Source organism: Triticum urartu, chromosome 5 (assembly GCF_003073215.2).
Source record: "Triticum urartu cultivar G1812 chromosome 5, Tu2.1, whole genome shotgun sequence".
NCBI lineage: Eukaryota > Viridiplantae > Streptophyta > Magnoliopsida > Poales > Poaceae > Triticum > Triticum urartu.
In genome coordinates this window covers 355,393,943-355,409,345 of record NC_053026.1, presented here as the reverse complement: position 1 = coordinate 355,409,345, position 15,403 = coordinate 355,393,943, and positions in this window count along the sequence as shown.

The following is a 15,403-nucleotide window of genomic DNA, read 5'->3' as shown; positions in this document are numbered from 1 at the left end:
TAAGTAGCAACTTTGTTCTCATCATAATTGATTGAAACCTCTTCCAAGATAGTGGAATCATTACTAAATAAAGTCATGACCTCTCAAAATCCACTTTCATAATTATCGCAATAAGATTCAACACCCTCCAAAATAGTGGGATCATTACTTCCTAAAGTTGACACTCTTCCAAACCCACTTTCATCAATATAATCATCATAAGTAGGGGGCATGCTATCATCATAACAAATTTGCATATCAAAACTTGGGAGACTACAAATATCATCTTCATTAAACATAGCAGCCCCAAGCTTGGGACAAAAATTAATTGCAGCAAATATATTCTCAAACATGTCATTCTCATCAAACATAACATCCCCAAGCTTGGGCCTTTTCATATCATAAGCATAATCATTCTCATCATTAATAGTATGGATAACACCAATAGTATAACAATTATCATCATCACAATGAGTAGTAGGAGCAACATCATTTGGGAGGGATACATTTTTACCTTTACTTCTCCGTATTTTCTTTTTCTTATTCACATTATGTGTGGGTTCGATCCTCTTTTTGGAGCTCCTTATTGATGAGATTGGTTGAATAGAAGGCTCCCCCTCGTTACCTAATTCATCATAAGAAATAATAGGTGGATATTGGGAAGCCTCTTCCCTTTCATTAGTATTCTCTTCACCCTCTATTTGTTTTCTTTTCTTTATGTAATTGGCAATATAAGGATTTTCAATGAAATTCACCGCACAATACATAAAAATTTCTTCTAGATTAATATCGAGGAATTTCTCAAGGTTATAATCTGGAATATGCTTAGTTATACGTTTCATTTCTTCATAACCCAAAAGCAAACTAAGTTCATTATGATGTGCAAGGGAAATCAAATCATCACAATTTTTGGACACGATACAATCATGAAACAATTTGCATTTGAGATTTAAATGACCATGTTCATTGCAAAGTTCACAAGTATGGTGAATAAATTTTAAATTTTTAGCACAAACATCTAGCCTTTCTTGCAACCATTTAGTTTCCAAATACTTATGCCTCTTGCAAAATCTATTTTCCCTAATTGGTGTGTACTTGCAGGCTCTATATACTCCACAAAAGTTGACATGCTTATAAGAGACATTTTCATCATGACTAGTGCAATCATCATTAGTACTATGGATATTCAAGGAGTTCATACTAACAACATTGCAATCATGCTCATCATTCAAAGATTTAGTGTCTAACATTTTATAGACTTCTTCTTCTAGCACTTGAGAATTTTTTTTCCTTTCCATCATTCTCAGGAAAGATATTAAAAAGATGAAGCGTATGAGGCAAACTGAATTCCATTTTTTTGTAGTTTTCTTTTATAAACTAAACTAGTGATAAAACAAGAAACAAAAAGATTCGATTGCAAGATCTAAAGATATACCTTCAAGAGCTAACCTCCCCGGCAACGGCGCCAAAAAAGAGCTTGATGTCTACTACACAACCTTCTTCTTGTAGACATTGTTGGGCCTCCAAGTGCAGAGGTTTGTAGGACAGTAGCAAATTTCCCTCAAGTGGATGACCTAAGGTTTATCAATCCATGGGAGGCGTAGGATGAAGATGGTCTCTCTCAAGCAACCCTGCAACCAACTAGCAAAGAGTCTCTTGTGTCCCCAACACACCCAATACAATGGTAAATTGTATAGGTGCACTAGTTCGGCGAAGAGATGGTGATACAAGTGCAATATGGATGGTAAATATAGGTTTTTGTAATCTGAAAATATAAAAACAGCAAGGTAAGTAATGATAAAAGTGAGCACAAACGGTATTGCAATGCGTTGAAACAAGGCCTAGGGTTCATACTTTCACTAGTGCAAGTCCTCTCAACAATAATAACATAATTGGATCATATAACTATCCCTCAACATGAAACAAAGAGTCACTCCAAAGTCACTAATAGCGGAGAACAAACGAAGAGATTATTGTAGGGTACGAAACCACCTCAAAGTTATCTTTTCTGATCGATCTATTCAAGAGTCCGTAGTAAAATAACATGAAGCTATTCTTTCCGTTCAATCTATCCTAGAGTTCGTACTAGAATAACACCTTAAGACACAAATCAACCAAAATCCTAATGTCACCTAGATACTCCAATGTCACCTCAAGTATCCGTGGGTATGATTATACGATATGCATCGCACAATCTCAGATTGATCTATTCAACCAACACAAAGAACTTCAAAGAGTGACCCAAAGTTTCTACCAGAGAGTCAAGACGAAAACGTGTGCTAACCCCTATGCATAAGTTCACGAGGTCACAGAACTCGCAAGTTGATCACCAAAACATACATCAAGTGGATCACATGGTATCCCATTGTCACCACAGATAAGCACATGCAAGACATACATCAAGTGTTCTCAAATCCTTAAAGACTCAATCCGATAAGATAACTTCAAAGGGAAAACTCAATCCATTACAAGAGAGTAGAGGGGGAGAAACATCATAAGATCCAACTATAATAGCAAAGCTCGCGATTCATCAAGATCGTACCACCTCAAGAACACGAGAGAGAGAGAGATCAAACACATAGCTACTGGTACATATCCTCAGCCCTGAGGGTGAACTACTCCCTCCTCGTCATGGAGAGCGCCGGGATGATGAAGATGGCCACTGGAGAGGGATTCCCCCCTCCGGCAGGGTGCCGGAACGGGTCTAGATTGGTTTTCGATGGCTACGGAAGCTTCTGGCGGCGGAACTCCCGATCTATTCTGTTCCCCAATGTTTCTAGGGTATATGGATATATATAGGCGAAAGAAGTCGGTCAGGGGAGCCACGAGGGGCCCACGAGGTAGTGGGGAGCGCCTAGGGGGGTAGGGCGCGCCCCCACCCTCGTGGTGGCCTCGGGACTCTTCTGGCCCAGCTCCGGTACTCCGTGGGCTTCTTTTGGTTCAAAAATGATCTCCGTGAAGTTACAGGTCAATTGGACTCCGTTTGGTTTTCCTTTTCTGCGATACTCAAAATCAATGAAAAAACAGAAACTGGCACTGGGCTCTAGGTTAATAGGTTAGTTCCAAAAATCATATAAAATAGCATATAAATGCATATAAAACATCCCAGGTTGATAATATAATAGCATGGAACAATCAAAAATTATAGATACGTTGGAGACGTATCACAGGCCGAGTAAAGTTCCGGCCAGCTGGGCCAGAGAATACCATGGGCTTTTAACAGGCTAAAACCTAGATTGGGCTAGCGTTGAGCCGAAAAATTCATGGGCCAATACAGGCCGAAACTGCCTAAGGCCCATGTTTGGCCCAAATAGGATGAGCAGTTAACAGGCCAAAATATATCTCAGGCCTATTTGGCCCAATAAAATTATGGGCTTTAAGCAGGCCAGTATCTACGTGGGCCATTGGCCTAAAAGTGTCATGGGCCATTATTAGATGGGCTGTAAGCAGGCCGGGTTCAACACGGGCTGTAATTAGGCCCAACTGTTACATGGGCCATGAATAGGCCGATATGCCAATTGGGCTGAAATTTATCCATGAAGACTACAGGCCATTAAGAGGCCTAAAGTTACTTTGGACAAAAAATAGCCCAGTTTCTGCATGGGCCATTAAATGGCCTAAAGTTAAACCGGGCCGACAACGTCCCAGATGTACCATAGGCCGCTAACAGGCCGAAACTATCATCGAGCCGAACTGGTAAACGAGCATTTAACAGGCTGAAATACAAACATGTCTTAGAATCAGCCCAAAAGAAGAGTGGCATGTTGACAGGCCTGATCCGATATGGACCGTAATTTGGCCCAAAACACGGCAGGCTGTGAACGGGCCTGATCTGGTATGGGCCTCAATTTGACCCAAAACATGGCAGATTGTTAACAGGCCAACCCACTAGTGTGTGAAAAAACATGGTGGGCCTTTAGCTGGGCCGGCCTTTTCGCTGGAATGGGCCTCTGTTGGGTCGTGCCACGTATCGACGTATCATAGGCGCCTCATGTCCAATGAGTGGATGACATATGTCCCAATGGCGAGCCAACACGTGTTTCCTTCGGCCAATGAGAATTTTACATGTGGAAAATCCCCATTGGTCCGGGTTGTTAGCGGGTTATCAGATCCAAAACCGGACCCGATAGCTTAATGGCGACCCGTTACGGTCGATGCCATGTGTCGGTCACCCTTGACGAAAGCACTTTTATGACACATGATTTATCGTCATGGAAGTGGACACTTCTGTGATGATAATTTTGGTAATGTCATGGAACATTTCTATGATAGCACAGGTATGACTATCTTGATTCTGTCATAAAATCGTCATGGATGTACATGCATGACAGAAAACGTGACCTACTTTCACAAACACTTATCATCACGAAAGTGTATTTTTTTGTAGTGAACTCTCCCCCCCTCTATGAAACGATGTAACACCTCTTCTCCCCGCTGTAATCTCTACATAAACATGGTGTTCAACACTATATATTATTTCCCAATGATGTATGGCTATCCTATGATGTTTGAGTAGATCCATTTTGTCCTATGGGTTGATTGATGATCATGATTGCTTCAAGTTGTATGTATTATTTTGGTGATGTCCTATGGTGCTCTGCGTGTCGCGCAAGCGTGAGGGATCCCCGTTGTAGGGTGTTGCAATATGTACATGATTCGCTTATGGTGGGTGGCGTGAGTGACAGAAGCACATACCTAAGTAAGTAGGTTGTTGCGTATGGGAGTAAAGAGGACTTGATACTTTAATGCTATGGTTGGGTTTTACCTTAATGATCTTTAGTAGTTGCGGATGCTTGCTAGAGTTCCAATCATAAGTGCATATGATCCAAGTAGAGAAAGTATGTTCGCTTATGCCTCTCCCTCATATAAAATTGCAATAACGATTACCGGTCTAGTTATCGATTGCCAAGGACAATAACTTTCCTGTGACAAAAAGCTCTCTACTAAAACTAACTTAATTGTTTCTTTATCTAAACAGCCCCTAGATTTTATTTACATGTTCTTTATTATCTTGCAGACCTATCCTATCAAACCTACGAAGTACTTCTAGTTTCATACTTGTTCTAGGTAAAGCGAATGTTAAGTGCGCATAGAGTTGTATCGGTGGTCGATAGAATTTGAAGGGAATTTAAATTATACCTTTATCTCCTCGTTGGGTTCGACACTCTTACTTATCGAGAAAGGCTACAATTGATCCCCTACACTTGTGGGTTATCAAGACCTTTTTATGGCTCCGTTGCTGGGGAGCAATGGCGTGGGCTGAATATTCTCGTGTGTGATTGTTTGCTTTATCACTAACTAGATTTTATTTTCTGTTCTAAGTTGTTCTCTATATTTAGTTATGGATATGGAACATAAAATACAAAAAAATTAGGTGTACTTGCTACTCATGGAGATGGGGAACCTTTTGGGAAACGTAACATGCAATTTCAAAAAAAATCCTATGCTCACGCAAGATCTATCTAGGATATGCATAGCAAAGAGAGGGGGAGAGTGTGTCCATGTACCCTCATAGACTGAAAGCGGAAGCGTTTGACAATGCGGTTGATGTAGCTGAACTTCTTCTCACTCCAACCGATCAAGCACCGAACGTACGACACCTCTAAGTTCTGCACACGTTCAGCTCGATGCCGTCCCTCGAACTCTTGATCCAGCATAGTGTCGAGGAAGTAGATAAGATCCATCAGCACGAGGTGTGGTGACGGTGATGGTGATGTGATCCGCGCAGGACTTTGCCTAAGCACTACGAGAATATGACCGGAGGCGTAAACTGTGGAGGGGGGCGCCGCACACGGCTAACAATTGTTGGTGTGTCTTCTGGGCGCCTCCCCCCTCATATATATAGGTTGGAGGGAGAGGGAGCAACCAAGGGGGCTCCCCAAGTAGGAGGAATCTTACTTGGGGGCCTTATCCAATTCGCCCCCCTTACCATATTTTCCGGAGGAGGAAGGAAGGAGGAGGGAGGAGGGAAGGAAGGGGGAGGCCGAATCCCTCCCCTCCCCTTCCTTCTCCCTTCCCCTCTTTCCTTCCCCTTCTCGTCCGGCCCATAGGGGAGCACAGAAGCCCCTACTGGCTGTTGCGTTCCCCCTCTTGGCCCATCAGGCCCATATCTTTGGCGGGGGTGCCCGGAACCCCTTCCGGTGACCCGATATGTACCCGATACCCTCCGGAACACTTCTAGTGTCCGAATACTATCATCCTATATATCAATCTTTACCTCTCGACCATTTCAAGACTCCTCGTCATGTACGCGATCTCATTCGGGACTCCGAACAACATTTGTTCACCAAATCACATAACTCATATAATACAAAATCGTCATTGAACGTTAAGCGTGCGGACCTTATGGGTTCATGAACTATGTAGACATGACCGAGACACCTCTCTGATCAATAACCAATAGCGGAACCTGGATGCTCATATTGGCTCCTACATATTCTATGAACATCTTTATCGGTCGAACTGTAATGACAACATACGTTATTCCCTTTGTCATCGGGATGTTACTTGCCCGAGATTCGATCGTCGGTATCTACATACCTAGTTCAATCTCGTTACCGGCAAGTCTCTTTAATCATTCTATAATGCATCATCTTATAGATAACTCATTAGTCACTTTGCTTGCAAGGCTTCTTATGATGTGCATTACCGAGAGAGCCTAGAGATACCTCTCAGATACTCGGAGTGACAAATCCTAATCTCGATCTATGCCAACCCAACAAACACCTTCGGAGATACCTGTAGAGCTTTATAATCACCCAGTTACATTGTGACATTTGATAGCACACAAGGCATTCCTCCAGTATCCGGGAGTTGCATAATCTCATAGTCGAAGCAATATGTATTTGACATGAAGAAAGCAATAGCAATAAAATTGAGCGATCAATATGCTATGCTAACAGATGGGTCTTTGCCCATCACGTCATTCTCCTAATGATGTGGTCCCGTTCATCAAATGACAACACATGTCTATGGTTACGAAACTTAACCATCTTGATTAACGAGCTAGTCTAGTAGAGGCTTACTAGGGACACAGTGTTTTGTCTATGTATCCACACATGTATCAAGTTTTCGAGTTTCCGGTTAATACAATTCTAGCATGAATAATAAACCTTTATCATGATTTAGGAAATATAATAATAACCATTTTATTATTGCCTCTAGGGCATATTTCCATCAGTCTTCCACTTGCACTAGAGTCAATAATCTAGTTCACATCTCCATGTGATTAACATCTATAGTTCAGATCGCCATGTGAACAACACCCAAAGAGTTTACTAGAGTCAATAATCTAGTTCACATCGCCATGTGATTAATACCCAAAGAGTACTAAAGTGTGATCATGTTTTGCTTGTGAGAGAAGTTTAGTCAACGGGTCTGTCACATTCAGATCCGTATGTATTTTTGCAAATTTCTACTCTGCATGGAGTTACTCTAGATTAATTCTCACACATTCAATACATATCCAGATTGAGACTCAGAGTCATCTGGATCAGTGTAAAAGCTTTCATCGACGTAACTCTATAAGATGAACTCTTTATCACCTCCATAACTAAGAAATATTTCCTTAGTCCTCTAAGGATAATTTTGACCGTTGTCTAGTGATCTACTCCTGCATCACTACTGTACCCCCTTGCCAAACTCATGGAAAAGTACACAACAGGTTTGGTACACAACATGGCATACTTTATAGAACCTATGGCTGATGCATAGGGAATGACTTTCATTCTCTCTGTATCTTCCGCCGTGGTCGGGATTTGAGTTTACTCAACTTCACACATTATAATACATGCTAGAACTCCTTCTTTGACTGATCCATTTTGAACTCCTTCAAAATCTTGTTAAGGTATGTACTCATTGAAAATCTGTCAGACCCTAGCTAGTTCAAGCATTAGAGTGTGCATCATGTTTAAATTTCTCTTAAATTTTAAATGGGGATGACAGAACCCCTAGCACCCCCCTGGAACAACTAGGGTTTACAAAAAACTTTTTCAATGAACCTGAAATGCCCTTCTAAAAAGCCCACACTTTTTGTTTTGGGCTAAAACCTTTGACAAAAATGGTGCACATTTTTCTAGGACATTTTAAGGTCATTGGATTAATCCTTTTAGTATTTTAATTTGGGCATTTAAATGCTATAAAATATTTTAAATGCTCAAATAATCATAAACTAAAATGTTTGATGTTGGATATATCCTAAGCAGTAGCCATGAATAATTTTATGATTTATGGAAATGCCCTGGCATTTTTAATAAAGCCCTGAAGTTACAGAAATAATAGAATAAATAAAAAAAACAGAAAAGGAGAGAGAGAACAGAAACTTAGCTGGCGCAGCCCACCGGCTCGGCCCAGTCCACTGGCTCTTGCCAGTCCTCCTCCTCCTCTCGCCAGGAGGACGAGAAGCGCGTGGCTGGCGCCCGCGGCCACACGCCGGCCACCTCCTGCTTCCGCCGATGCCCTGGATGCGTCCATGAGTGCCACGCCGACCCCCACGTTCCCCTCTCTTCTCCCCACTCTCCCCGTAGCCCTCTCCCCCTCTCTGGCTCTCTCCCCATTTCCCTGCCGAGCGGAGCCGTCGCCGCCGACAAGCTCCGCCGCAGCCACTGCCGTCCATTCGTTGCCTCGCCATGCCAAGAAGCTCCGCCGTCGTCCACTGGTTCGCCTCGACCCATCCCTGAGCGCTCGCTCGCCCCGGAGATGCTGCACCGAGCTCCTCTTCAACCTCGGTCGCCGGAGATCCCCCTCGCCGCCCTGCTCGCTCCAGCCCTTCCCCGAGCTCGCCGTTCGCTCCCCTGCAACCGCTGTGAGCTCCGCCACCGTTTCCCCCTCTCCCCGCGCTCGTCCGCGTCCTCTAACCACCACGGCCATCAAAGCCGAAGCTCGCCGCCGCCACCGCACGTCGCCGTCGTGGCCACAGCCACGTTGGGTCGCAACCGAGCACGCCTTCATCTTCCACGCACTCGCAGGAGCCCATAGCACCCCCGCACGCCCCTCGCCGTGCCTGCTAGCGACTAGTTCAACCTCGCCCGAACTCCGCCCGCCGCGGACGTGCTCGCCGTCGTCGTTTCCGGCCACCCCAGTTCCGGCTACTGCCACCACTCGACGCGGCTCACTCCCCACAACACGTAGATGGTCTCCATCGTCCTTTTGGTCGCCGGAGTGCAAAACCCGAGCCCTCCGCCGTGTTTGGCCTCGCCGGCGGCTAAACGCGGGTGAGTTTGACTCTGTTTGACCCCGTGTGGGCCCAGGTTGACTTCCCCCTGAGTCTATGACAGGTGAGGCCAGCCTGCTAATTACTTTAGGATTAGTTTTAACTAATTTTAATTAGTTTAGTCACTGACATGTGGGCCCAGGTCCCACTGACAGTTAATTAGCACTAACATAATTCTATTAATTAGCTGAGACAATGACAGACAGGGCCCAACAGTCAGGTTTGACCTGGCCGACCCAGTTGACCCGCTGACGTCACACCTATGTCATGCTGACGCATTAATTCAATTACTGCAATTATTCTTATATAGGAAATTCCAGAAAATAGCCAAAACTTCTAAAAATCATAGAAAATCAACCATAGCTCCAAATCAAACAAGTTATATATGAAAAATGATCAGAAAAATTAAATCTATCCATCTGTAATGGTTTCATGCATGACAAAACAAGTTAACCTTGCTATTTAAGAAGAATAAGATAATGCACTAATAAGGCTATGTTAAATGAGCTAACATTTGAATCTTTTATTCAAATGAGTTCATCCCCTTCTGTTTTAGCTTGCATTAGGCCAAGACACTTTCATCTTGCCATGTCATAGCATGCATCATATTGTTGCATATTGTCATGTGTTGATTATGTTCGGTGTGCCTTTCGTGGTAGGTTCTGCCTCCGAGGATAACCCCGAGTATCCGTCTAAAGGGCAGTACCCTACTACCACTACATCAGGCAAGCAACCCATTGATCATTCCAATACAAATACATGTTCTCGCTTCTGCTCTTGTTTACTGCATTAAGACAACGCGATTCAAACTGCTGTGTGCTACAGTAGTTGAACCCTTATCCTCTGCATGACCTGTCATTGCCACAGTAACTAGATGAAACCCACTAGCATGTGTAGGATTTGATTGAGCCATGTATGTGTTTCCTACCTTGCTATGCCTGCTATGCTTAGAGTTGTGTCAGGTCTAGTCCATCTGGGTGATGGGCTAGAGTGAAATGATTATATCGGTAATGTGAGGGATGTGTTGAACATGATTTGGTAAAGGTATCGATGAGAGGCCATGTAGGAGTACATGGTGGTTGTTTCATTGAGGCCGTCCATAAGAACTGAGATATGTATGTGTGATTTAAGATGCAGTTACTACCATACATTGGGCCCGAAACTAGTGGACCCTCTCGTCTTCTTAATCACCCTAGTACTCTGTCCAGGAGTTGCAAATAGTTTTTGGTGTTTGTAGGTTATGTGTTGGCGGCCGTGCGTAGCGCTGACCCTAGGGGTGGGCTATGTTGTGGTAGATACACCGTGGCACGGTGTACCGAGTCACCCGTTTGGTGTCTCGGGAACCCTGTTCACATCGTTCGGGGCCGTATGTGGAAACCTCGGCCGGACTCCCTGCGGATGGAACCTGGATAGGCGATAAACCTGGACTAGAGGCTTGAGTGCTTTGGTAGGCCGTGGACGACACCCTCGTTGGGCTTCCGCTTGAAGGTTGTCGAGTACATGTCGTGTAAACGGCGGTAAGTGGTGAAAGCGTGTATGAAGAAGTACACCCCTGCAGGGTATAAAACTATTCGAATAGCCGCGTCTGCGGTAAAGGACTACTTGGTTGCCTATACAGTTCATAGACAAGTTAATGGATACTACTAAAAGACTCAAGATAAGTGTGAGTACCGAGGATAGCCCTCTCGTAGGATGACGAGGGAGGATCCCCGGTGGAGTATTGTGTTGGTGAGTAGTGGACTCGTGTGCGAAAACTATTTTTTTTACTAGTGAAGTTCCGTAGGATAGCTTAGCCAAGAGTCAAAGCTTGCTTGCTGCAATAACCCCACCACCTTCTTGAGAATGAGCATGTATAGTAGGATCTGATGTAAGACTTGCTGAGTACCTTTGTACTCATGTTTGCTTAATTACAATTTTCATACGACAACACCACCCCCTCCGATGGGTTTTATGTAGACCTTGATGTCGATGAGTGACTAGCCACCCAGGAGGTGATCCTGGCCATGGAGGGCCCTATGTAGATAGACAGGCTTCGAGAAGCCTTCTTGCTTTCTAGTGTCTGTACTCAGACTATTTGCTTCCGCATGTGCTTGTATGCTTGTATGACTTGAGTGTCGGGTCATGTGACCCCTACCTATATGAACATGTTATGTATGGCTCTCTGGAGCCTTTAAATAAAGTACTTGAGTTGTAGAGTTTTGTTGTGATGCCATGTTGTATGTACTCATATCGGGCATATTGTGTGTATGATTGAAATGCTTGGTATGAGTGGGATCCGACAATCTAGTTGTTTATCCTTGGAAGCCTTTCTTATGGGGAAATGTAGTCTAGTGTTCCTCGAGCCATAGTAGTCCGCTACAGCCCGGTTCACCGGAGTCCTGCTAGCCCGGCACTACTGCTCAGGACACTTGACTGGCCGGCATGTGTTTCACTTCGTTCCTATGTCTGTCCCTTCGGGGAAATGTCACGCGGTGACATCCGGAGTCCTACCTAGCCTGCTATAGCCCGGGTTCCCTGGAGTCCTGTTAGCCCAGTGCTACAGCCCGGATTCACTCGCTGATGACCGACATGCTCGATGTGATTCATGTATGCCTGTCTCCATAGGTCTGCACCGCTTTGGGTTCACGACTAGCCATGTCGGCCCGGGTTCTCTATCATATGGATGCTTGCGACACTATCATATACGTGAGCCAAAAGGCGCAAACGGTCCCGGGCCATGGTAAGGCGACACCCGTGGGGATACCGTGCGTGAGGCCGCAATGTGATATGAGGTGTTACCGGCTAGATCGATGTGACTTGGAATCGGGGTCCTGACAAAATCTTTATCAAACGTCTCGATCTATCTGTATAGATCTTGATGCCCAATATGTAAGCAGCTTCACCGAGGTCTTTCCTTGAAAAATTCTTATTCAAGTATCCTTTTGTGCTATCCAAAAATTATATATCATTTCCAATCAGCAATATGTCATCCACATATAATATCATAAATGCTTCAGAGCTCCCACCCACTTTGTTGTAAATACAGGCTTCTCCGAAAGTTTGTATAAAACCATATGCTTTGATCACCTCATTAAAGCATATATTCCAACTCCGAGATGCTTGCACCAGTCCATAGATGGATCGCTGGAGCTTGCACACTTTGTTAGCACCTTTAGGATCGACAAAACCTTCTGGTTGCATCATATACAACTCTTCTTTAAGAAATCCATTAACGAATGCAGTTTTGACGTCCATTTGCTAGATTTCATAATCATAAAATGCGGCAATTGCTAACATGATTCGGACGGACTCAAGCATCGCTACGGGTGAGAAAGTCTCATCATAGTAATCTCCTTGAACTTGTCAAAAACCTTTTGCGACAAGTCGAGCTTTCTAGACAGTAACATTACCATCAGCGTTAGTCTTCTCCTTGAAGATCCATTTATTCTCTATGGCTCGCCGATCAACGGGCAAGTTAACCAAAGTCCAAAGTTTGTTCGCCTACATGGATCCTATCTCAGATTTCATGGCCTCAAGCCATTTATCGGAATCTGGGCTCATCATTGCTTCTTCATAGTTCGTAGGTTCATCATGGTCTAGTAACATGACTTCCAAAACAGGGTTACCGTATGAGGGAGTCCTGGATTAGGGGGTCTCCGGACAGCCGGACTATATCCTTTGGCCGGACTGTTGGACTATGAAGATACAAGATTGAAGACTTCGTCTCGTGTCCGGATGGGACTCTACTTGGCATGGAAGGCAAGCTAGGCAATACGGATATGTATATCTCCTCCTTTGTAACCGACCTTGTGTAACCCTAGCCCTTTCCGGTGTCTATATAAACCGGAGGGTTTTAGTCCGTAGGACAACATACAATCATACCATAGGCTAGCTTCTAGGGTTTAGCCTCTTCGATCTCGTGGTAGATCAACTCTTGTAATACTCATATCATCAAGAATAAATCGAGCGGGACATAGGGTTTTACCTCCATCAAGAGGGCCCGAACCTGGGTAAAACATCGTGTTCCCTGCCTGCTGTTACCATCCGCCTTAGACGCACAGTTCGGGACCCCCTACCTGAGATCCACCGGTTTTGACACCGACATTGGTGCTTTCATTGAGAGTTCCTCTGTGACGTCGCCGTTAGGCTTGATGGCTCCTACTATCATCGATAGCGATGCAGTCCAGGGTGAGACTTTTCTCCCCGGACAGATCTTTGTGTTCGGCGGCTTCGCATTGTGGGCCAACTCGCTTGGCCATCTGGAGCAGATCGAAAGTTACGCCCCTGGCCACCAGGTCATGTTTGGAAGCTTAAACTACACGGCCTATATCCGCGGAGACTTGATCTTCGACGGATTCGAGCCTCTGCCTTATGCGCCACGCGGTCACGATGAGTATGATTTAGCTCTACCACCAGATAGTGTTCAAGAGATCACACCGGCAGCCGCTCCGACCCTCAATTCGGAGCCAGTCGCACCATCCATGGACGGGGGGATGGACCCCGCCACGGAAGCCTTACCCTCAGCGGTGATCGAGCCGAACATCGACCTTACCCTGCACAAGAGCCGTGTTGTCAGACTGCCGGATCCTTCTCTGGCCACGGACTCTGAACTGCCTGCGCCCGTTCCTAGCGAATCCGATTGGGCGCCGATCATGGAGTTTACCTCCGTGGATATTTTTTAGCACTCGCCCTTTGGCGACATACTGAACTCATTAAGGTCTCTCTCCTTGTCAGGAGGATCCTGGCCGAACTATGTCCGGCAGGATTGGGATGCGGATGACGAAGAAATTCGCTGCCCACCCACCACCCACTTAGTAGCCACTGTCGACGACTTAACCGACATGCTCGACTTCGACTCCGAAGACATCGACGGTATGGACGACGATGCGGGAGACGAAGAGGAACCACTGCCCACAGGGCACTGGACAGCCACCTCATCATACGATATATACATGGTGGACACACCCAAAGAAGGCAATAGCGACGAGACAGCGGAGGATGACCCCTCCAAGAAGCAACCCAAGCGCCGACGTCAGCGGCGCCGCTCTAAGTCCCGCCAAAGCAAAAGTGGTGATACCGGTACAGGAGATAATAACACTCCGGATAGTGCCGAAGATGGCAACAATCCCCTCCAACACGATCTAGGACAGGAGGATGGAAAGGCCAGCCCTCCAGAGAGAGCGGCAGATGGAGAGGCGGAGGATGATAATTACATGCCCCCCTCCGAAGACGAGGCAAGCCTTGACGATGCCGAATTTGTCGTGCTAGAGGATCCCGTCGAACAAGAGCGCTTCAAGCGCCAGCTTATAGCCACGGCAAATAACCTTAAGAAAAAGCAGCAACAGCTTCAAGCTGATCAAGATCTGCTAGCTCACAGATGGACTGAAGTCCTCGCGGCCGAGGAATATAAACTTGAGCGCCCCTCGAAGAGTTACCCAAAATGCAGGTTGCTACCCTGACTGGAGGAAGAAGTGTATGACGTGGCTGATCGGCCACCTCGTGGCCGCGATCGAAAGGCATTCCAGCCAAAAACTCAGCCTGCACCCCGACGCCATTCAAATAAAAAGGCATGGGGAAATATGCCAGACCTACGAGACGTATTGGAGGACAAAGCAAAACATGCAAGATCGATCTACGGAGCACGAGGGCGCGCCACTATGCAAGACGATAAACATCACGCTGGATACAGTAAAATTAAGTCTGGCCGGGCCGACCACAGCGGACATGACTCATTCGAGCTGCGTCGCGACATAGCCCAATACAGAGGCGCCGCACACCCCCTATGCCTCACAGACGAAGTAATGGATCATCAAATCCCAGAGGGTTTCAAACCCGTAAATATTGAATCATACAACGGCACAACAGATCCTGCGGTATGGATCGAGGATTTCCCCCTCCACATCCACATGGCCCGCGGTGAGGACTTACACGCCATCAAATACCTCCCACTAAAGCTCAAAGGACCAGCACGGCATTGGCTTAACAGCTTGCCAGCAGAGTCCATTAGCTGTTGGGAAGATCTGGAGGCCGCATTCCTCGGCAACTTTCAGGGCACTTATGTGCAACCAGCAGATGCCGATGACTTGAGCCACATAATTCAGCAGCCAGAAGAATCGGCCAGGAAATTCTGGACTCGGTTCCTAACAAAGAAAAATCAAATCGTCGACTGTCTGGATGCAGAGGCCCTAGCAGCTTTCAAACACAACATCCGCGACGAGTGGCTAGCCCGGCACC